Consider the following 7298-nt stretch of genomic DNA (forward strand, 5'->3'; position numbering starts at 1 on the left):
GCGCCTTCCCGGGCCACCCGCCCCGCACCCTGTCCCCACCCCGCCCCCACGCCGGCCACTCACTACCAGAAAGACTTAGGGGCGTCTTAAGAACTTGAAAGGAAGTATTGCTCTAAAGGGCTTTTATTTCATCCGTAAATCGTTTTCGTGAGATCCACATTAATCCGAAGCCCAAGAAACCGGATGCATTGGCAGCTATTAATTGGAACGGCCCTGGTAGAGGGGCCTCTTCTACTTCTACCCGGGCGGGCGGAGCTGGCGCCCGGGCCCTGGGCGCCTCGCGAGGCCGTGGCCTTTCCTTTTACTCTGGAATGCAGCGGCGTGTGGACGCGGTGGCGATGCGTGGGAGAGGGAGGCTGAGCAAGAGGCATTGAAACGATTATACCAGCATCACCTTATTGCCCCACTTCTCCCTTTCGTCCGCAATTTTATCATTAGACCCAAATTATTGTAAGAAAACTCGTTAGGACAAGTGCCTCTAAAGGGCTTCTAGTCTAGTCCGGAGGGAGACTCGATACACAAAGGGGTTTGTGAAGAAGAGGAGGAAGGCCTTCAGCGTGCTTTTTATTTTTTTTAATATTACGTTTACTTTTAGAGAGTTGCGGTGGAGTTACTCTGGGGAAAGCGCGTGCGGGGAGCGAGTGGTGCGGGGAGCGAGTGGTGCGCGGAGCTGGGCGCGCTCGCAGCGCGGCGTCCTGGCGCTGCAGGTCCCGGGCCTCCATTTCCGCCGGAGGGGATGGTAGGGCGAGCAAGACAGCACCGCGGGGTTGAAAGCCCCCTGTGTGACTTGCGGGCTCCACTCCGGGCTTCTGAGAGAAATGTGTTCAGTGTCCTGGGTACGAAGAGGCAGCCATTTGCAGCAGGCTCCTTACGCTAGCAAATTTGGTGAACAAACCCCACAAGTTGTGGACCAGGGAGGCCTCTGCTTATGCGTCCTGATACAGCCTTTCTCAGCACTGGCCCTCGCGGTGGCCGTCACGTTTCCCCGCTCCAACCTGGCAATCACGCCGCTGAGTTGAATACGCCGGCCTAACCCCGACGCTGGGGATGGCGAGGCCAAGCCCAACTCTGGAGGGCATTCGGGGTAGGTTTGGGATTTTCCACCCTTTTCTGGGGTTTTGGCTGACCCACGCCTCAGTGGTGAGACCTTTTTCAAGGCCCAACCAGGCCTGAGCCAGGGGAGAAACAATCACCGAGCACCCCAGAGCTGCTCCTTAGCACTGCCCTAAAGGGGGATCCGCCCTAACCACCTAGATCTGACCCGGCGGAACCCGAGCAAACAAGCCGGGAGCAGCAGCCTTAGTTGCTGGGCTCAAAGATCCAACCGTGACTGTTCTCCCGAGGAGGGGCATAAGCTCAGTTCACGTGGTGCTGCGCGCAGCGTGGCCTGGAGCGCGCATGCAGGTTCTGGCAGATAGACACTATTGCTGGGATTAAACAGCTTCTGCTGTATTATTATTACTATCTCCAGAGCAGAGCCGCCAGCACCAACGGCAAATTGTTAAATCTCAAGGGGGGTGAGGTCAAAGAAAAGCACTGGGGGACTGAGAAAGTCAGGCTGTGTCGTGACTCGGGGACATCCTCAGCATTGTGAGGCCAGACTTGAAGCAAAAGAAAAAAAGCCAAGGAAACGCTCCTGCCAGGGTGCCCTGCAGTATTCAGACTTTGCTTGAGCAGGAGCCGCAGTTCAGCGCTTCCCAGGCACTTTCTAGTGAGTTCCTGGGGCAGCTCTTGTGGGAACGTGAGGTGTTCAGTTATTCCCTCGCTCATGAGTGGGTTGGTGACTTTCGATCCTATGCTATCCCTTTTTGTCCCCTCTTCAGGTATTCTGAAAGTCTGATTTTCTCTAATATACACGGGGAAAGATAAGAGAAATGGTGGTTGGTTTTTCAGAATTTTACAGCAGCAAGAACAACTCCAATTGCTGACTTGAAATATACAAACTAGTTATAAACTTAGTTATCTCACTGAGCTCTGTCAGCTTGTTTATAAATATGTGCTTAAGAGCTCTAAATTTCCTGAAAAACATTCGATGTCTTTTAAATGAAAGACATATGATATGATGCAAGTTCTAGAGTACTTGTATACCAATAAAGGTCCAACTCATAAAAGGAAACTAGGGGGAGCCGAGGACAACAGCTTCCTAGTAAACCAGTTCCCACTCCATTACCCAAACTCACTTGGATAGTAGTGGTTGGAGGGATGGAGTGTAAGGTGTCACCAACCCCACTTAATATCCCTGGAGCCTCCTGGAAATGCAAATCTATTACACGGAATCCCATGTGTGTTGTGACACGTAACCACATGTGCCTATAACAGAGGGAACAGCTAATGGCAAACTCCCATAACGAATGCTTAATCTGCAGTTTTTGGCAAGAAGCTGGGTCTTTGGTTGCCAAGAGCTGCATTAAATGGATTGTGAGAGGTTGAGATGCAGTTTATGGTAATGACACAGCTCTAGAGATAGGAGCATTAATAATAAATTGAAAAATACTAATTAAAACAATAATGAAATAATTTCCAGAAGTCACAAGAAGGGAGAACAAATCAGATCGAAGGTTATCTCACCTTCCTCGAGATCTACTTGGGCTTTTTCTGCCCAGTACTTTGAGGATAACCTTCTTGGTTATCCTCAAAGTACTCATCCTTGGGTGAGAGTGTTCTGAGGGGCAATCAGTTAGCAAAAAAGACCCCATTTGTTAGGTCAGGCTGTAGTCGGGGTTGATTTTATGTCTACAGGCTCAGCCCATCACCCCCGGGAAGTGTCCGTCTTCCTCTTTGCCTCACCTTTCTATTTTTGCCTTTGAAGGTATTGTCCATCTCTTTTCATACTAAGGATCTAAACCCAGGAGTCAGCAACCCTTCTTTCATGTCAGTCAAGAAATCTAAGGGGAATGAGCTGCATACACCCTATTCTCATTTGCTTCCTGAATGGAACTTTCTGGATGGGCACCAACTCTTGCAGGAGGTATTGCAAGTGTGGTCTGAGCAGGGTTAGCAGAGCGACAGAGATGGGGAGACATCAATTTCTTTTTTTGACCTCTGTGCATTGTGTAGTCATTGATGCTTCTTCCCATCTCCTTGATGGGGATGAAGAGCAATAGTTGGTGAGGGGTAAGGGACATCAGGAAGGAATGTGAAGAGTGGAGAAAGCAAAATGATGAGGGTTAACAAGACCTATTGCAGGTTCAAGTCCCAGCCTCTTAGGAAAAACTTTCTCCTCTAGCAATTAAGATGTTTTGGATCTTTCTTCTGGCACCATCTGATGCTAACAGAGTGGAAAGGCTATTTTGTGATGATGATTCTGATGCTGCCATTTGATGTTTCATCTAAAATCATTCCTGCAACCAGTTTGTTATCATCAGGTGGCAGCTCACCAAAACAGTGATTTTGAGTGTTTTGAAAAAGTTTTCCTTATTAAGTTTCCTTAAGAACTTAGAATTAAAGTAATTGAGTGAGTTGAAATTATTTGGAAAGTCCTTTGAAATGACTATTTGACACACACCCCAACCAAAGGTAGTGCTTTATTGGAAAGTAAAATTCAGATAAGAGATTGGCAGTCTAAGGCAGTTTGACTCACTTTACATTAAAAACAAAAAATTATCACTGACTAAAAGCAGCTTTTACTATCCCTCTCCCCTGTGTTAATATGTATTGAGAAATGAAAAATATTTATTTGTATGTATATTAAAGCAGTAATATATGAAATGTGTAGACCACTCTAGTTCCTTTCTTTTTCAACTTATTGAAAGAAACGTCACACTAATAATAGTGGGAATGTCAAGATAGGATCGCTAGAGTTTTAGTCTTAGCACTTTCTTTTTGTAGTGAGAGTTTGAGGCTTCGTATAAGTAAATCTAGGAAAAATGCGTGCTGAATCAGGAAAACTATGCCAAATGCAGAAAAGCTAGGTCTGGAGAAGGGAGGAGGAGCTGGTGGAGTAAAACTCTCATGAAAAAGTACTAAAATAATTGAATGTCATGTATTATGGCAAGAAGCCAGGTGGCCTCGTGTTTGTGTGTGCTCTGCTGCTGTTTTCCTTCCCTGGCTTCGTCTTCAGCCTTCCTACAGCTCTGCAGACATAACAGATAGAGAAATATATTTTGCATTGAAGCAGCTCAAAAGGTCTTCATCAAAATAAAAATACAGACACAAAGAAATATTTAGGCTTTTCTTTAAAATATATGCCAATTCATCATATACTCCAGAAAACATACATATATCTAATGTATAACTTTTTGACATTTTTGAAGTTTCTGCCTTTTAGAAAACAATTATCTGAATGTTAATTGATCCTGTAAGTCTTACAAGTGTATTATTACAAAGCTGTCAACTATAGTTATTTAAATTTTCCTTGATCTCAATAATATTAAATATTTTGATGTTTCAGAAACTTCTCATTTTTCAAAGAGCTTTGCTTGTTTTTGAATTTCAATTTATTTCTGTAACAGTTTTTCACAGTTGCTTTTTTCTTAAAAGAAGAGAACTAGATTTGCCTTCTATTCTCCTAAAGGATCCAATTAAAATGTAAAATTCTAGTATGACAATTTGCCCCTCATGCACATATCTTGACTTACTAACATGTGTTTACATTACTATTGTTTAGTTTAACTATAGACATATATTTAATTTCAAATATTAAAAAATCATGATGTAGCTGCAATAACGTAGTCACCTTTATTTCTCTCTATAGTTGTTGTCATTGTTCCAGAAAGTCTTGACCGTTAAAGTCAAGACTTTAAAAGACTTGACCGTTAAAGTTAGATTTCTTCTATGACACGTATAACTTTAAATAGTGCATAAATAAGTTAAACTGTATTTAATTGATAAACCCAAATTTCACTAGCAAATTAATCATTATTAATCATTTATCTAGAACATTTATTTATCTAGAACATAATTAATTATCTAGAAAAAGTTAATCATTATTAACGTATTATCAATCATTTATTAATCATTTATCTAGAACAAGTTTTCTACTCTTTTATTTGATAAGTGAATTGTTTAAACTTCTTTTCAGTATATTTAAATACATTTTTTCTCTGCTGATTTCCTAGATATGTCTTAAAGACAGGGCTGCTTATTTACGGACAGATGTTCTGCATTCATATTCACTCCTTGAGCTTTCACGTTTCAGGGGAAGATTTCCTTAAAGAAAATCTCAGTATAGCTACTGAGGCAAAATGATGGATGTTCCTCCTTTGGACTGGAATTATACAACGTAATAAGTGGAATTATACAACGTAATAAGTTCAATGCTCATTAAACGAACCCGACCAGAGTACGGCCGGTAGACAAAATCAAAGCAGGTCCCAACATAAACAGATTCTCCTCCTGAAAGTCCCCCACCTTCTGTGTCCCTCCTTTCCACGAATACCCTTTACCTTGGGACAAGAGGACACGGTTTGGGCTCTGAAGTGATGCACTTAGAACGCATCTCATTGTAGGCATGAAAACTATTTGAAATCTAGCTTAACCTCTTTGCCGTGGTGGTGCTTTATAAATTCAACAACAACAAAATAGAAAAACACAAAGACATTTATTACCTGGAGGATTATTCAGAGGCGAAAAAAAGAGGGGAGAGGAGAGAGCAACAGCTCCTTTATTTCTAAAATAAAGAACTTTAGAGAAAGGTAAAGATTAATAATATTCACTCCTCTCGTCCTCCCAACCCATGCCGCCCGCCCCTAGCAACATGGACTCCTGATGTGAATTTTGTTAAGTTTGTGTCCTAAGTAGAGTTTCGGAACAAAAAGCTCTCTCCGTGGCTCACAGAAGGAAAGCCGGGCTTGCGGGGCGCCTCTCCTCGGGGTGCAGGCGGGACCTGCCCGCAGCGAACCGCTCCCCAGACCCTGCGCCCCCGGCCGGCCCAGCGACGGCTGCAGCCAGACGTCTCGCCGGTCCTTTCGGATCAGGACCTTGTGGACAAGCTGCGCGCGACGCAGACTTCCTGGGCGCACCGCCACCTGGTGCGCAACTCGGGGAAGGACCACCCTCCGGGCCACAGGCCTGGGAGAGCGGAGAGGGACCGCGCTGCGGGGCCAGGCTGAGTCTCCGCCCCAGAGCCCTAGGCGAAGTCACCTACAACCGCGAATGGGCGCGCACAGGTAGAGAGGTTTCTAATCTGAGCAAAGAGCGTGAAGTGTTGCTTCTCATGCAAACTTAAAAGAGCCTCGACGACGAATACAGACGGGAGTTAGCGGTTAACCGATTTGCTGCTAATATTTCATCAGCGGTGCTTTCCCCCCTTTAAAGTTTAACGCTTGGAAAAACGACACGTTTTAAGCTTTCCATCCAAATATTGATGTTGGCAAATAGATCATCTAACCGTCCCTTGGTGAAGGACAGTGCCCTTTTTGTTTCACAGGTTGGCGATCAGCATTAATCCATAACACAACATGCCGCAGGTTTAGAGAAAGGCAGGAGACATGGAACTCTCTCTTATAATATAGAGTGTCTGTGTTTCTGTGTTTGTGAAGTAGCGCACACCTCGCTGTTGACTACCTGTCCTCAACAGTGAGTGATCCATTCTCCCAGTTGGAGAGTGCCAGGTTTCAGCCTGACTGTAACAGATGCTCCTTCCTAGTGCATACATTAAATGTCAGGCCGTGGTCCAGGCTCAAGATCTTGTCCTACAGCAAAAAAGTTTTAACCTTTACTGAATTTTTTCTAACGTTCTTTTTATTAAACAAAGCTGACACATTACCTCGAGCAAGGTGACGCCCAGGGCATCTGAAGACATCTGCGGAAAAGCCTCAAAGACCACGTGAGATTACGTCATCTTTTCGGTCCCCAGCATCAGAGTCCCCCCCCCTCCATGGGCCCTTCTTATAAAGTCACAATTAAACATTTTCTTACCTTCGCGGTTGCTCTCTAAGATCACAAAACCTCATGAATGCACGCTTTATTAACAAAGTTCAAATATAATAGGCAATTAAAATATTTACTGTTATTCTATTAAGTATTAAGCAAGTATTTTTTAAAGTTACCAGAAAAGAAAGAAAAAAAAGCTTTAGACAATTCAAATATCAAAAAAACTATAAGCAAAAATTTTAAAAAGGACTTTAATTTTAAAAGGGACTTGTTTGGGGGAAATGTCTTTAATTCAGTTACTCATAGGGAATCCAAATAATTCCAGGAGAGTTCATTTCTGATCAGTTTTCTTTAAATTCTTTATTTTACACTGTATTTGATTCATGTGCTACTTTGGGGAAGAGGTAATCATTCTTTTGCTATTTTAGGAATTGCTCAATAATTTAATTTAGCTAAATCTAAGTAACTGATTATTCTCTTTTGAG

Source organism: Microcebus murinus, chromosome 10 (assembly GCF_040939455.1).
Source record: "Microcebus murinus isolate Inina chromosome 10, M.murinus_Inina_mat1.0, whole genome shotgun sequence".
NCBI lineage: Eukaryota > Metazoa > Chordata > Mammalia > Primates > Cheirogaleidae > Microcebus > Microcebus murinus.